The 16,252-nt window shown below is 49.9% G+C and overlaps 1 long non-coding RNA gene across 2 annotated transcripts; it reads right to left on the bottom strand.

Annotated features, from left to right (window-relative positions):
* Positions 1 to 11,877: 11,877 nt before the first annotated feature.
* Positions 11,878 to 15,696, bottom strand: LOC125961191 (uncharacterized). 2 transcript variants are annotated; one of them, XR_007471557.1, is made up of 5 exons: positions 15,560 to 15,696; positions 14,804 to 14,893; positions 13,976 to 14,102; positions 12,228 to 12,599; positions 11,878 to 11,894 (listed from the first exon to the last, which is right to left on the bottom strand). It is a non-coding gene; the product is annotated as an uncharacterized LOC125961191 (long non-coding RNA). The 2 variants fall into 2 exon arrangements; XR_007471556.1 differs by lacking the exon at positions 11,878 to 11,894 and having other exon boundaries at positions 11,906 to 12,364.
* Positions 15,697 to 16,252: the final 556 nt, after the last annotated feature.

Genomic DNA, 16,252 nt, shown 5'->3' with positions numbered 1-16,252 from the left:
GAAGACCAGCCAGTGAAGGACCTACTAGGAGCCAGGGGCTGCGTGAATCTCCCAGCAGTTCTGGGAGTGCATAGGATGATGGACTGGCTGCACATTACAGGCTAAAGGACTGAAGGTCAGAGAGGTGGGGAGACTCGCCCCCAGCTGGTTAAGCGGCAGGAGGAAGCTTTAAGGCAGACCCAAGGCCTGCACTAATACCCTTGCTATACTGCCTGCTTGGGAAACGGGGCACATGGCAGTTAGATACCCTTTATCAAGCAACTACTACATTCCAGGCATCGTGCTACATCTCCATTCATGAGAAGTGTGGGAATCCGAGGCCTGTCTTTAATGGCCCGGCCACTCATGGCTCTGTCCTTCCTCTGGTAGGATCCAATATCACGCCTTCCCAATTCCTAATACCCACCCCCCTCACCCCGACACCTGATCTGTCATCAGTAAATTCTCCTTTGCTCTCTTGCTTTAGCTGAAGTCTGTTTCTCTCCTTTGAGTCTTGCTGCCCCCACTCCTAGGGCTTTCAAATGATGCGGGCTTTCTCTCTCCCCTCCCTGCTTATTACTGAGCCTGGAACGGACTGGGTGCCCATTGTCCCTGCCTCCTCCTGACATCTCATCCCTCTGAAGCCTACAGCACAGGGCTCTTTTGCATTCCTTCTGGTTGCCACCATCTACCATCCGTGGTCCCTCCCCTTTGTGTCAGAAGGTTGTGGCTCACCTGTGCTCAATTCAGTGTCCATCCATGTTGCTGCAAATGTCAATATTTCATTCTTTTTTATGGCTGAGTAACATTCCATTGTATATATGCGTACCACATCTTCTTTATCCATTCATCCGTTGATGGACATTTAGACTGCTTCCATGTCCTGGCTATTGTAACTAGTGCCACTATGAACATTGGGGTGTATGTATCTTTTTGAATTAGAGTTTTCATCTTTTCTGGGTATATGCCCAGGAGTGGGATTGCTGGATCATATGTATCTCTATTTTTAGTTTTCTAAAAGCCTCCATACTGTTTTCCACAGTGGCTGCACCCGTTTACCTTCCCACTAACAGTGTAGGACGGACGGAGGTGGGCACTGTTATTAACTCCCATTTTACAGCTGAGGAAACTGAGGCTCAGACACATTAGAGTCTTGTGTCCAAATCTGCAGCGTGAGGAGGTGGCAGAGCAGGATGTGGACTCAGGTCTGTCTGACAGTTGCCCGTCTCCTTGGCTGAACTACGCTATTCATCCCACACTGTCATCCCGGCCTGCCTGCTGGAAGCGGTGGGAAGCGGAAGCCCATCCAGCTGGGTTGAAGCAGCTGAGAGCTGGGGCCACAGTCAAATGCGGCGGCTCACAGCTCTGTGACCTTGGCCACGTACTTGCTTTGCTAACCCTCAGATTCCCCATCCAAAAGATGATCATCACACCTAATTCACAAATTTCCACTTTGACTCAATCTGCTAAAACCAGCCACTTTCCTCAAAGCCACATTCTGGTCCTCTGTCTCCTAAGACTGACTTGTCCCTTCCTCATGAGCCCCAGTCCTGGCCCCTCAGGGTCACGGACAGCCTTACTCTGCGTCCTACCTAAGGCCCATCTGCCTCTGGCTCACAGGCCCCAGGTGGGGAAAGACTCCCATATTCCCTGGTAACTATGCTATCACCCATCACCTCCTGAATGTCAAGTCCCAGAGTCCCCCAGTTCCTCCACCATGCAGTTCCACTCTCCCCATGGACGGGCCCTACCGACTGAGCATCTCTCTAATTAGGGATGTGGGTCCTGGCTCCGCCACATACTGGCTGGCTGCGTGACCATGTCCAGAGCTCTGTTTGCCCATCTGCAAAGTGTGCATGACAGTGCTTTGCTCAGGGGGTTTGTGTAAAAGCTGGAAACAGATGCAAAAGCATGGAGCAAGCACCACCCCTGGCTCAGAGCAGAGACTCGTACCCAGATGCAGGCACCGTCAAACACACCTAGATTTGAACCCCACCTGTGTTTTCTACTAGCTCTGTGGTTTTGGGCAAGCAATATAATCTCTCTGAACTTGTTCTCTCCTCTTTCAAATGTGGGTAAAATGCCACTTCTCTTATTAGGTGGCAGGAGGATTATCGCAGACAGATAGTGTCTGTGACAGAGAATGCTTTAGTGCTCACAATGATAGGACACACATCTGGACTACATTTCCCAGCCTCCCTTGCAGTTAGAAGGGGGTCATGTGATAGAGTTCTGGCCAATGGAAGTTGGGCTTAGCCTCTTAAAAAACGACATAGTCCTCCACACCCTTTCTTCCCTCACCTGTCAGCTAGACGCAAAAATTGAGGGATTCTGATGACCTGGAACCCTGGGCCAGCAGCGCCAACATCTCCTGGAAATGCATATTTTGGGGTCCCACTCCAGACCTATTGAATCAAATACTTCGGAGCTGAACACAGTGATCTGTGTTTTTAAAAGCCCTCCGGGGGATTCTGGTGCACACTCACATTTGAGGACCTCTGCCCTAGAAGATGGCAAAGACACAAGTGAGAAAAAGCCTGGGGCCCTGATGGAGCGGAGCACAGCGCTGCTGGCCCCCAGTTAAACCACCGAGTTCTGGGGATTGCTTGTTACAGCAGCTGGCCTGCCCTGATTAATATTGTTTTTATAGTAATTGGCGTAGACCTGGCACCCAAAATTTGGATCCTGTTATCATAGCTCTTCCATCCTTTCTCAAGGGTTTAGCCTAGGAGTTTTGGGGGAGCGTTGAGGGACTAGGCAATGATGGAACGATGTACTGGGGACATTGCTGCATTTGCAATTGGTGAGTAAAACACCTGCAATTGGGAATGAATCCTGTTGGCGTTGCAGAGGCTGGGGTTGGGTGGAGGAAGGCTATCGCTCCCCACAGTGACCTCCCCAAGCAAGGCGGCAGGAAGCCGGAGACAGGCATCAGCCCAGCATCCTCCAATTAGCTGCCATCCTTGACCCCATCAGGGCTGGAGGAAGTGCTGGAGCTTTCCGGCACTCAGGCCCACCTGCCTGGAGGGCTGGCGGGCTCAGCAGCTGGGGTGGTGACACCTGAAGGTCCTGGCCTAACAGAGCCCCACTTATTCCAGGGATCTGCAAAGGGTTAGTGGGTGGGGGGCCGGGCAACAGGGAGGAAGTGTCAGGGAGCAATCACATGGGGGTCAGTATGACCTCTCGGCCCACCCTCAGGGGCAGACATGCCACGTGTGGGCCAGGCCAGACCTTGTTTTCTTGGAGTTCTGGGGAAGGAATTGCTCTAGCAGTTGGGAAATCTCTACTTGCTAGGAACTCCAGTCTGTGCAGTTGGAGGAGAGGATTCAGGGTCCCTGTAGCTGCCTGTTATTTGGGTGGGGAAGGTAACCGGGCATCTGCAGTCCACCTGGACACCTGGGGCTGGTCCTCACGGTTCTCCATCCCTCCTGATGGAGCATGTTTATCAGTGGCACACCGATGCCGGGAATGATGCTGAGTGCTCGTGGTAATCTCATTCAAGACTCGGACATCCCTCCTCTCCCCATTTTACAGGTGAGCAGGTGGAGGCAGAGTCACTCTGGCCATCGTGGGGAGCGGGCACAAAGAGAATGCAGGGTCTGTTATGGGTCTGGTACCCACGTCTAGTTAAGGAAGCAAGTCAGTGTCAGGAGGCTGCTGTAGGCATCCAGGTGAGATAGGACATTGCTTTCGGCTGGGGAAAGTGAGGTGAGACGAAGCAAAACAAGCAGAGTGAGTGCTGTGTAGGAATTACACTGTGCAGGATCTGATCATAGATCCAACGTGGGGAAGGCGAGGAAAAACAAGGAATTCGGGTAGTCTGGGTTTCTCAGCTGCTTGTGTTTTCATCCAAGAAACAACCACTGACTCCTACTGTTTCTGGGACTCTTTGGGATGATGAGATAGAAAGGATGTTTCTTTTCAAATGTTATATAGTTTTACATAGAAATTAAGAAAGAGTCTCAATTTACTAAAGAGGGCAAAGCAGGTGAAAGTCCTAGTCAACGAGTTTTCCCAAAATATCCTGAAAACTAGTGATTAAAAGAAGCTATTTTTTGTATTATATTTGTAATTCACATGCCTGGGATTGAAAGCAGGATTTGTCTCCTACTTGCTGTGTGACCTTAGACAACTCACGTCACCTCTCTGAGCCTCAGTTTCCTCATCTGTAATTGGAGGCAATAATGCCTTCTTCCCAGAAGTGGAGTGAGAAGTAATTAAGATGTATGTCCCAGGAATCTCCAAAGAATGGAACATTAGGCGATTTAAAAGCATATATATGTGTGTGTGTGTGTGTGTGTGTGTGTGTGTGTGTGTGTGTGTTTAGTTTTATTACTATATATACAGTAATAAAAATTTATAAAATATATTTATACTGATATATATATATGTATTTATGCTAGTGTATTTTTTGGAAAAAACATAAAAGTAAAACTAGCATTGTGATTTCCCAGAAACCATTGCTTAAAGTGAGATTAAGAAAAAAAATGATATGACTGATAATCCGGGTGGTACATAAATATTGTGAAGATGGGAAGATGGGTCCACAGCCAGCTGTGGTTTGGGAAGCCCCCAGAAAGCGGATGCAAACGTGTCCAGCAGCTTTGGGTGCACAGTGGGTGCTAAATGCCAGGGGATGGATGTCTTTGGAGGATGCGCCAGCCAAGGGTCTCTGGTTGCTTTTCTGCTGTCTCCTGCAGTATTGCCCTTGGCCCCCTGCCCTCCCCTCCCCTCCATCCAGCCTTTACAAGTTGATGAAGACTGTCCTGCCCCCACCAGGGCTCTGGGCTGGTCCCCGAAGAAGATTAAACGAGATGAATATTTCATGGCCCTCAACTGACAGCTGCTGAGGACCTGTTGTGGGTCTGGCGCCCACATCTAGTTAAGGAAGGGGGGCAGGCGGAGGGGCGGGGGAGGAAGCGGCCACAGCCGAGCCATTGATCCGCTGGGCCCAGTCTGCACGGATGAAACGCTGTGTTCCCAGCTCCCGAGGCAAAGGCAGCAAGTAATGGGCTTTAAGAGGCACAGGGGCCAGTGGCAGCCTGGTCACCCAGCCCCTTTGGGGCCTGCAGAGGCTCCACCAGGCCCCCGAGGACCCATTTCCCCGTCTCCAGCTGTGGCCCCCTCTGTCCTCGCGGTGCCGGCCCAGTCGTCCTCCTAACGGCTGAACTCAGTGTTTCTGACGCCTACGACTCATCACCCCATTAAAGCCTGACGCCAAGCTCCCTCCGCCATGGGACCCAGACGACGGGCTGGTGAGGCGCCTGTCATCCTGGGGTCTCTATAAAGGGTGGGTGAAGACCCCAGATACCCGCAGACTGACCCCTAGAGCTGACTGTGACACTGGAATTCTCCCTTCCGTCCGCTCCTTGGATGACGAGACTGTGGGTGGAGACAGTTCTACTGGCCAGGCTGCAATGGGGATTTCTCGCCTGTCTTACCCAGCTGTTCCTACATCCAGAGCTGCTCAGGCCACTTAAGCTCACTTCTCTTTAACAGAGATGGCTGGTATTGAGAATGCCTTCCAGAGCCTCACTCTAGCAAGAAGAGAAAGACTTTTTCGGTACCCCAAGACTTAAAAATGATTCAGCAACAATAAAGAGCAGGCAGAGGCATCAGAGTCTGGTGGTTAAGGGTGTGACTTGGTGTAATAATTTCCTATTGCGGCTGTTACAACGACTCCAAACTTGGTGGCTTAAAAAAACACATATTTATTCTAGTTCTGGAGGAATAGAAGTCCAAAATGGATTTCACTGGACTAACATCAAGGTGTCGGCTGGGCTGTGTTCCTTTTGGAGACTCTGGGGGAGAATCCCTTCCTGGATTTGTCCTGCTTCGAGAAGCTGCCTGCATTCCTTGGCTGGTGGCACCTTGCTCCACCCTCAAGGCTGGCAGCATAGCATCTAGAATCTCTCTCTGACTCTGCTTCCATACTCACACCTGCTTCTCTGACTCTTAAGGACCCTTGTGATGATATCAGGATAATCCAGGATAATCTCCCCATCTCAAGGTCCTTAATTTAATAGTGTCTGTAAAGTCCTTCTTGCCATATAGCCTAACATATTGGCAGGTTGCAGGGATGAAGATGCAGATATTTGGGGGGTGCCATGGTTCTGCCTATGGACAAAACTTCTAGGTACCTGACTCTGTTACTGCCAACTATGACCTTGACCAAGAACTTCATTTCTCTGAGGTTCATCTTCCTCTGCTAACCGGATCACTGGCAGATGAAACAATACATACGAAGCGTCTGGCATCTGTAAGCGGCTCGTCACTCAATGAATATTTATAATTTGGTGAGCGTTAGCAACTCAAGTTGATTGAGGCATGTGCTTTCGCTCTGGGGTGTAGGTGCTGGTGTATAGTCAGATTAGGTGAGCGTTCTAATTTTTAAATTTCAGCCATAAAGGTCAGTAGAGTTGCTCAGGCTGAAGGGCAGATAGGGGACCTGGTGGCCTGAGACTGCCCCCTTCCCCACTTCCATGTCCACTCCTAGCCTTCAGTGGCAATTTGAAACCACAGATCTAGAGAGGAAAGAATTTCTGAGGTTCAACTTTCTCACCTATAAATGGGTAAGATATAGACTCCCATGCAGGATTTTTGGGGGAGCCTTGGAGAGGCTGCCTGGCAGAGAGTAAGCACATAATGCCAGGGTGTGGGCACCATTGGTGCTTTTTTGAGGATTCTGACCCTCTGCTCTCATATTAATTCTGCCCTTTGTGAGTTTTGTTCAAGCCTGGAACGAATAGGTGCTCTGTGGGCTGAGTGCAGGGAAACAGATATCTGGGTTTTTCCTCCCAAACTCCACCTGGGTTTGTTTTAATGTCCCTTAAAGCCTGCCACCTCCATAAACCAGCCTAGCTTCTGGCAATGGCACAATGGATGCCACACACCCGCACCCATGAACCTGGGACCAAAAAAAAAAGACAGGCCTGGAGAGAAGAGGACCCATCTTCCTTGAGGAGCAGGTCTTGGCTTCAACAGTCAGAGCTGGCTGCCTCTCAGTCCAAGGCCATTGCAAATCTGCCTGCATGCAAATCTCTTCTCTAGACTCCTTTGGTTCTGTGTGTCCTTGGGCAACTAACATCCCCTCTCTGATCCTGAGTTTCCTTGTTGCAGTGGGTAGTGAAGATTCCCTGGGATAATGCACGTAAGGGCTTAGCTCAGGGTCTGGTCTCCGTCGTTTATGTTCAATAATTATACATGAGTACTTTTATGATTCTTAGCCAGCAATGAATTTTATTATTATTAGCCATTGACCAGAGGGAGCATGAAAAGGAAACAATGACTCTAAACTGCACTCAGTGCTAAAGAAGTACCAGGGTTTCTTTCCAATGATGCCTTGCGTGTTGAAAGCAAATATCCCTAACTGCGTCGAGAGGAGAGAACTCCCATCTTTTGCATCCCTGAGCCTCTCAGAATCTCCTGATTCTTCAAGTTGGAAAGTCTTTCTTAAGGAGGCACAAAAGGAGAAAGCAGGGTCCAGCCTCAGTCTCGCCAGACCGTTCTCTCTCTGGGTTGCCGACGGGAGCCAGTGACCGTTTGTGTGTGCTTGTCCTCTGGCCCTAAGGTGTTGCCTGTGGCCAGGTGACTCTGGACATCGGGGGAAGCTCTCAAGCATTAAAAAATAGGGAAGAAGGAAAAGGAAGAAGAAGAAAAAGAATTGGGGAAACCTGTCCATTATGGGGATAACATCACCTATTTAACGTTCATCAGTGTTTTTAACAACAATTGCTGTGCCGTTAACTTCCAACGGCAATCTTGGGAACTTGCCAGTGCAGTCCCGCAGCCTAGCTTAGGCAGCCCGTTGGTGCTGGGCGTGCAGAGTGGACTCAGATGGTAGACCGATTGCGAGCTGGCATTGCCTGAGCCAAGTGCAGGCAGCCGGAGGGCGGGGGGAGAGGGTGCCTGAGGAGGAAGGCATTTCAGAAGTGGATATTTATAGCTGGGCTGTTGGAAGAAATGATCCACGGAGAGGGCAGGAGGGGTGAGGTTGCTGGAGCTTGGCCAAGGCTGGGGTGCTGGTTCTTGCCAAGCTGAAATCTTAGTAGCTTGATCCACCCTGGAATCCTGGCTGCCCAGCGGTAGGAAAGATGGAAGAAGCCTGCTGGGGTGTGAGGTGGCGGCAGTCTCACTTCTCCACTCTTGCACTCCTAAACGTGGACCTTGAATCGATTCCTTGCTCTCTGTGGCCTTCATTTTCCCTAACTTTAAGATGGCATAATGTTCTAATAGATAGTAAGCATCGTACATATAGTTGTCATATCTTTGTATTCACCGACTGTGGTGGCCAACCGCCAAGATGTTCTTCATGGACCCCATCTTTGGCATCTGTTTCCTTGTGTAGTTCCCTCCCGTACAGAATAGGGCTGACCTGGATCAACAAAGGGATAGTGTGGAAATGATGTTGGTGGCTGAGGCTGGGTCATGAAAGACACTGTGGATCCTACCTTGCCCTCTCTGGGATCATTTGCTCCAATATCGGGGGGGTGGGGGAGTTGGCTGCCACATTGTGAGGACACTCAAGCAGGCCTGTGGAGATGTCCACTTGTGAGGTGCTGAGGCCTCATGCCGTCAGCCAGGACCGAGTTGCCAACCAGGGGCATGGGTTACAAGCCAATCCTTCAGCTCCAGTCACATCCTCTGATGATTGTAGCCCCAGCTGACATCTTAACTGCAACGTCATGAAAGATCCTAAGCCAGAACTCTCCAGCTAATTCACTCCTGGGTTCCTGGTCCACAGAAATTGTACGAAAATAAATGACTATTGCTGTTTCTAAACCACTCGGGGTTATCTGTTATGCACCCGTAGATAACTCATTCACCAGCATATTATTAGCTCTTAGCCCAATGTCTGTCCCATGGTGGACATCTAATAAATAGCTGTTGGGGAATGGATACATGGCACTACTTCATAAGGTTGCTTTGCCGGTTCAAGAGATAACCCACAGGAGTTCTTATGAGTGTCGTAAATGGTGACGTTATGGGAGTGGCCATCGGGGGATCTGAAGGTTGGTGGTCAGGGAAAGTCTTCCAGGAGAGGAGATGTGGAAGATCCAGGCTCTGGCATTTGGAGGAAAGTCTATGTACCAAGCTCAGCTTCCTCCAGGGAAGTGCTTTATGATTCAGGGCAAGAGAGCATCACGGGACATATGAAAGTATGTGGGTGATGTGCTATAGTTCCCAAGAAGTTCAAGGTCACAGAGTAAGCTAATGGCTCAGTGAGCACCTGGACTAATTTCGATGCAAAAGACACACATCCCCTCAAATTGGCCAGGGTGCCAGTGGGGATTTATTGACACAAGTATCTGAGAGTCCAGAGGTGGGGCTGACCTCAGAAGTTTAAATGATGACATGCGTTCTCACTCTCTCCCTGTCTCCGGGCTTGGCTTTTTCTGTGTTTGCCCTAGTCTCTCCATCAGAAGATGTAGCCAAGAAGAGTGGAGAATGGCTGCAGGCAGTCCCAGGCTACCTGGCCAAAGGGCATGCAGAATGCCAGGGAAGGCGCTTCACTGGCCTGACTTGCATCATCTTCCAATCCCTGGCCAGGGTGGCAGCGCCATCAGAACCACTTGGACTGAGTGAACGGGAGTAGCCCCCAAGAAATGGGGCATTTTTGCCCCAGTAAGCGGAGAAGGCATGCTGGACTGAAGCTAAACTGATGAAAAAACTCTCTAGTCTTCCTGAAACCACCATGCTTAACACTCACTCTAGTAATAATACTTGGCCAAGGAACATGATTACTTTGACCATCTCTGAAATATCAAAAGCCCTGATGATTTGATTGGGTTAAAATGTCATTGTTGTGTTTGAAGTGTGTATACGTTCCATTTCTGCTTAAGACACGTGTCCTAAATGGCAAAATTCTTTCTTTTCTTTCTTTTTTACTGAGATATAATTGACATATAGCATTATATGAGTTTCAGGGATACCATAGAATGATCTGATATTTGTATATATTGCAAAATAATCACTACACTATCCAGGTAACATCGGTCATCACCATATATAGTTACACATTTTTTTTTCTTGTGGAAAATGATTTCTTAAGCTGGGTGATGGCTTCTGCAAGTCTTATGTGCACACCACTTATCTAGAGGTCATTTTTCGCTCTAGAAGCCCTTGTTCAGTTTTTGATGGGCAGCAGGTACTTTCTGTCTGCCTGACTATATGCCACAGTCTCTGCCCCTCCCACGGGCAACTAATCTGTTGAATCCAGAGGCATTTGAGAAGAGGGCTGAAAAGTGGGGATCGGAGGGTCCCAAGAAAGAGGTAAACCCTCTGACAGGCAGAGTCCCACAGTCCCAGGCAAACACAGAAGAGGTTGACCTGGCTGGAAGGGTTAATACTATTTTGTTTTCCAGGACTATTTGTGATATCTGGTTAGAGCAGGCAGGAGGTCATGGGGGTCAGCCGCGCCCCTGGCCACTCCCTCCTCTCCCCTCCCCCCTGTCCCCTCCATTTGCAGCCTCACTGATTCCTTTAACCAGATGACCCCGGACACTGAGCTTTCCTTGGGAGTTTCCTGCCAGCGCCCTCAGATGCGTTGTAGCCGTCGCCAGCCGTCTCTAGCCCGGCCCTCCAAGGGAGGCGTGCGAGCTAAAAGGCCCTTTGTGGGAGGGGAAACCGTCCATTGCAATTTGTGCTGTGGTTTCTCTGGACAGGAACAGATCCAGAATAGGGCCCTTTGTCTTCCCTTCTTTATCTTCCCTTTCTTTTCTTTTTGTCTCAAGTGTGCTTCCTCAGCCTTCCTCCTTCCAGTTCTCATCTGGCTTTTCCTTCTTCTCTCCCTTATTTGGGTGTCTGCATATATGCTTCCTTTATTTTTGAAAATTCTGTCTCATGGAATTAGACTTCCGATCAGTTTCCGATAGGAGCTCTTGACCTGGACAAGTAAGACCATGATTCTGGGAGAATTCTTTAACCTCTCTGAGCCTCCGTTTCTTCATTACCAAAAAAAAGTTAATAATCGAAGCTTTACAGCTTATTGTTGAGAGTTAACCTGAAAATACGCATAAAATCCAGGGTCTGGTATACAGTGGGTGCCCAATAAATGTTAGTTTTACCACATCCTTAAGGCGTTTTCTTTTCCTTTCTTTTGTTCCTTGTCTTCTCTTAGCTGAGTTTCTTTTACTACCTTTCTATTACATTTCTGGAAGATTCACTGTAGGTGGAAAACCTCTGTGCAGAAAGCATGGTGACATGATGACAAGGACCTGGGCCTGCCACTTAATAGCTGTGTTGCCTTTTGGGCATCTGAAGTTCTCTAATCTTCCCTTTCCTCCTCTGCAGAATGGGGATAAGAGTTCTTCCTCCAAGGGCAGTAGTGAGGGTTAAACAAGATGATGAGAAATAATCGCCTGCCATAGAGCCTGGTGGCTGTTACTTGGTCTCTCTCCTGCCACTTACTCCCTCTCTAGCCAGAGAGTTCCATCATTGATCATCACTGATCACGTGGACAGGTTACTTATTAGTACCAATCTCTCTCCTGAGCCATTTTTCATCCATCCATCCATCCATATACTCATCCGTCTATCCAACCTTCAATCATCCATCCATCCACCCATCCATTCGTTCATTTATTCAGAATGGTTGCATAGTAAGTAATAATGGCCTAAATCATGCCTTATCATAAAATTCTATTTGATAGCCCGAGAAGTAGAAGGAAGAAATAAAAACAACAGCAACAACATGATTTTGGAGCCATAAGGTTCTTCCTTGTAGTCTCTCACGGAGCAGGTGGGGAGGAGGAAAGGGACTTTGACCTCGAGGACAGAACACATGTAGCTGGGTAGCTCAGTGGTTCTGAAACTGGCTTCCAAAGATTCTGTGCTTGTGCCAACGGGGTTTCTGATGGAGGTGCTGCCACTTCACATAGAGCAGCTCCCCATCTTATCTGCCTTTTATGTTGGTCTCTGTTTAAGATTGAATTTAAAGTGTTTAAGAAAAAACAGTGTTCAGCTGCTAAGCACAGTTTTTTAAAGCCCTTGTATAGCTACACACACAGATTTTGTGGAGTTCGTATCGTAAGCCAGGCAGTGTGCTAACAATTAAATGGAGGATTTCATTTAATCCAGTAACAACTCTATGGGGTTAGTACTATTATTATCTTCATAATAAGTACATAAGCTGAGGCTCAGAGACATCAAGGTACTTGCCCAAGGTCACACAGCAATTGGAGCAGCGGAGCTCAGATCTGAACCCAGGAATTATCACCAAAATGCACCCTGCCTGCAGTAGGAGGCTACTTACCTGGCAAGTGGTGGCCAAAGAAATACCAACCAGGCTTGTGTTCTGGTCTCTCCCTCGGTCAGTTCTTTATTTCCTCCTTGAGATTTTTACAGTGAGCAGCAGAGGGGATTATGGAGCTCAAACATCCAACAACCTAAAATTACAGATCCTTGGATTTAGAAGAAACGGAGGCCAGTGCTTTTCAAATGGAGTCCCCCAGAGCCCAAGGATTCCCTGAGATTTTCCTGAGGCTTCCACTGGACATGATCAGAGGTCACCATTTCAACTTGGAGGTTTAACAGATCTGGCTTCACATCCAGGCCTGACCAGACACTGATTGCATGGCCCTGTGGAAGCGACTTCCCTTCTTGGAGACTCTGCTTCCTCATCTGTAAGAGGGAAATACCTAAGTCATGAGGTTATTCTGAGAGTTAAAGAGGAAAGTGCATCTAGAATGTTAGGTAGAGTTACCAGCATATAGGGACCACTAAAAAATATTAGCTACCGGGCTTCCCTGGTGGCGCAGTGGTTGGGAGTCCACCTGCCGATGCAGGGGACACGGGTTCGTGCCCCGGTCCGGGAAGATCCCACATGCCGCGGAGCGGCTGGGCCCGTGAGCCATGGCTGCTGAGCCTGCGCGTCCGGAGCCTGTGCTCCGCAGCGGGAGAGGCCACAACAGTGAGAGGCCTGCATACACCACACACACACAAAAAATTAGCTACCGTCATCATCATCAACATCACCATCACCACCATCATCATCATCCTTATCTGTGGCCCCATATGAGAGTCTACATGGCAAACAGCACTAAGGCTGAAGGAACAGTTTGTAAAACAAAGACCTAAGAAAAACTGTGTAAGAATCCTTAGCTTGGGTTGCAGAAAGAAGGTGATCAACAGTCCCAGACAAAGATGATTTTTCCACAATTTGTTATAGGTCTTTCTTTTCTTTCCTATGTGGGCCTCTCACTATTGTGGCCTCTCCCGTTGCAGAGCACAGGCTCCGGACGCGCAGGCTCAGCGGCCATGGCCCATGGGCCCAGCCACTCCGCGGCATGTGGGATCTTCCCGGACCGGGGCACGAACCCGTGTCCCCTGCATCGGCAGGCGGACTCTCAACCACTGCGCCACCAGGGAAGCCCTGTTTATAGGTCTTAAAATGCCTTATGAGGGTCCCCCTAGTGCTGACCGACATCGCTATAGATAGATGCACAAAATTTCAGAGCTGAAGTTTGGAACTGGGTTGGAGCCTTGGTGCTGTTCCTTGCAGGGATGATCTGGAAGCAGAAACGGTGGGGTTTTTATCCTTGCTTCCCTGATTGAGAAGAGTGTGTGTATGAGAGAGAGAGGAGACTTGGACCAACTCTCCAACTTCTCTGAGCATCATTTCCTTGCCTGTAAAGTGAGGCAAGTACTTCCAAGTACGGCTCAGTCACAGAAGCTGGAGAGAGGATACAGTTAGGAAAGGCAGCATTTTGTAAGGGGTTTTGCTGTGGCCCAGCCAACCTCTTTCACATGCATTGCATCTCTTTCTCCTCACCGTGCTCCACGAAATAGATATCATTACCCCACATTTCATGATGAGGGAACAGGCTCACACAGGCGCAGGTGTCGTCATCATCCCTGTTTTACACATGGGGGAGCTGAGGCATCGGGAAGGCAAGTGTCTTGCCAGCGGCAGTGAGCTAATGAGAGGTGGGACCCGGGCTGTGTAACTTCAAAAGGCCCCTCACCACATGCGTCTCCTACTCCCCCCTCCCCTTCACCTGGAAGATGGAGTTTGGAAGTGGGTCCGAAGCTGCTCTCTTAAACTGGTTGGATTCCACGATTGCAGTAATAGTCTCCGTAGTGTCTCACTTTAAGCAGATGCTCACTCAGGATCGTCAGGCTCACCTGTCAGGTGGGAATGTTTGGGTGAATTAGTCGCCAAGACTAAGATTCTACTTCTTGTAAGGAAGCGCTCAGTGTTATCTTTTAAAGGAATTTGGGGGGCCCAAGGGGGCACCTGTTGTGTGTGTCTTTTGGAAATCTTGAAGTTCTCAGCTAACCAGGTCTTCCAGACACATCAAACCCAAGTGCTTTTGGAGGAATGTGTCAGGTTTTGTGTTAAGTTCTGTTGATCCAGCCATGGTTGGCCCAGTGATGGTTCTGACCATCAAGGGGCAAACTGGCCCGTGAAAAGAGCCAGGTAATTAAAGAAATAACTGTGATAAAAGGCAGCGGAGTAAGTACAAGGTCCTCTAGACCAGCAGTCCCCAACCTTTTGGCACCAGGGACCGGCTCCGTGGAAGACAATTCTTCCACGGATGGGGGGGTCATGGAGGGTGTCCAGGCGGTAATGCGAGCGATGGGGGGGCTGGGCAGCAGATGAAGCTTCGCTCGCCTGCCCGCCACTCACCTCCTGCTGTGTGGCCGGTTCCTAACAGGCCGCGGCCCGGTACCGGTCTGCGGCCCCCGGGGGTTGGGGACCCCTGCTCTAGAGCACGGACTGGGGATCCCTAACCTAGACCCAGGGTGGGGCTGCTGAGAGGGTCGCATGGGTAAGCAATGCTCTCCCCGCCCAGGGCTATGGGATGTTTGTTCCTCCCACTTACCCCCCTTGCTGCTCTCCATCAGCTGGATCCTGGTCCAGGGTCAGCACTTGTGGCTAAATCTTTGCCACTCTTCCAAGGCAGAACATGATGCTAAAATATCAATAGAGATTGCCCTGCTGCCTCCGCAGCTGCGGGCACGCTTTCCAACTCAGAAGCATCAAGGATTCCCCTCTCCTCTCCCTCCTCCCCCAGCAACCGCTCCCCGCCCCCTGGACCCTCCGTGTCCTTCCTCCCTCCTCCCCTGCCCCCCTCCCGCAGGAGATGGAGGAACTTGGCAAGCCATCTTGTCGCCAATCAATCTGTGGTGTAACAATTAGCACTTAGGCACCACTCCTGCTAAACACACGCTTAGAAAACACTTAAAAAAAAAAAAAAAGAATAAGAGTCATCAGGATGTCAGGGAGCGGAGCCACGAGCAGGCCTGGGGAGGAAACAGATCGATGCGCTGCGGAATGGGTGGCATCTAATACCCTATTACTGACGAGCCCAAAGCACTTTGAGGCGTGTTTCCACAGTGAGCAATTAGTCTGCGAGACCACAGGAGTTAAGCTAACACCGGTCGCCCCCTCCCCATCTTCCCTTCCTCCCCGAGAGCAGTGGGATGACAGTTTCATTTGGTAGCGAGCTCCCGCAGCAGCGGCGCCAGCCTGCAGCCGTAATGGGGCCCATCCGAGCAAGGCCAAATGCGCCAGCCTCCCAGAAGGGCCCCCCTCCCGCCCCCCCACCTGCCCCAGCCCCAGCCCCAGACTCCCTCACCCCACTCCTCGTAACAGAATCCAGTCAACACAGAGTCTGTCTGCGCGCCTGCGAGCTGCCTAAATTGATTGTAATGGTTTTATCACGCGCGGAGAGCGCTGGCTGTTTTCTCGCCTCTGCTGTCAGCTTTCATCAACGCCCAGGCAGGAGGAAGTGAGTCCTCTTTGGGAGCAGTGGATCGGATGAAAGGCAACTTTTGTTTGTGGGCGAGAAACATGCAGCCTTCGCCGGCCGCCTGTCTCCAGTACCGCTAAAGGCTGCTGTTCCTCTCTTGGCCTTGCGGCTTGTCTTGCACGCCAGAGAGGCTCAACAAACTCCCCACAAACAGCAGGGGGGTGGGGGGGAGTCCTTCCTGGAGCCAGCTCTGGGTTCTTCTCTAATGGCTGGAGCGTTTGGGGAACAGGGGTTCCATAGAGAGAAGGGTTCATGAAGTTGACAATATTGATCAGTAATAATAACGATGAGGTCAATGATGTCTAGCCGGCATCTAAGTGCTTGTCGGGAACCAGTCACTGTGATTAAGCACTTTACGGACATGGCATTGAATTCTCACAGCAACCCTATGAGGTAGGCATTATTTCCCCCATTTTACAGATAGGGAAACGGAGGCATACAGAGGGGATGAGACTTGGTCCAGGTTACACAGGAAACAGCTGGAAGAGCGAGGAGAACTGGAACCCAGTCCTGCTGATT

This window comes from Orcinus orca, chromosome 15 (assembly GCF_937001465.1).
Source record: "Orcinus orca chromosome 15, mOrcOrc1.1, whole genome shotgun sequence".
Taxonomy (NCBI): Eukaryota; Metazoa; Chordata; class Mammalia; order Artiodactyla; family Delphinidae; genus Orcinus; species Orcinus orca.
Note: the sequence above shows the minus strand (reverse complement) of the source record. Positions and strands in the feature narration are given on the sequence as shown.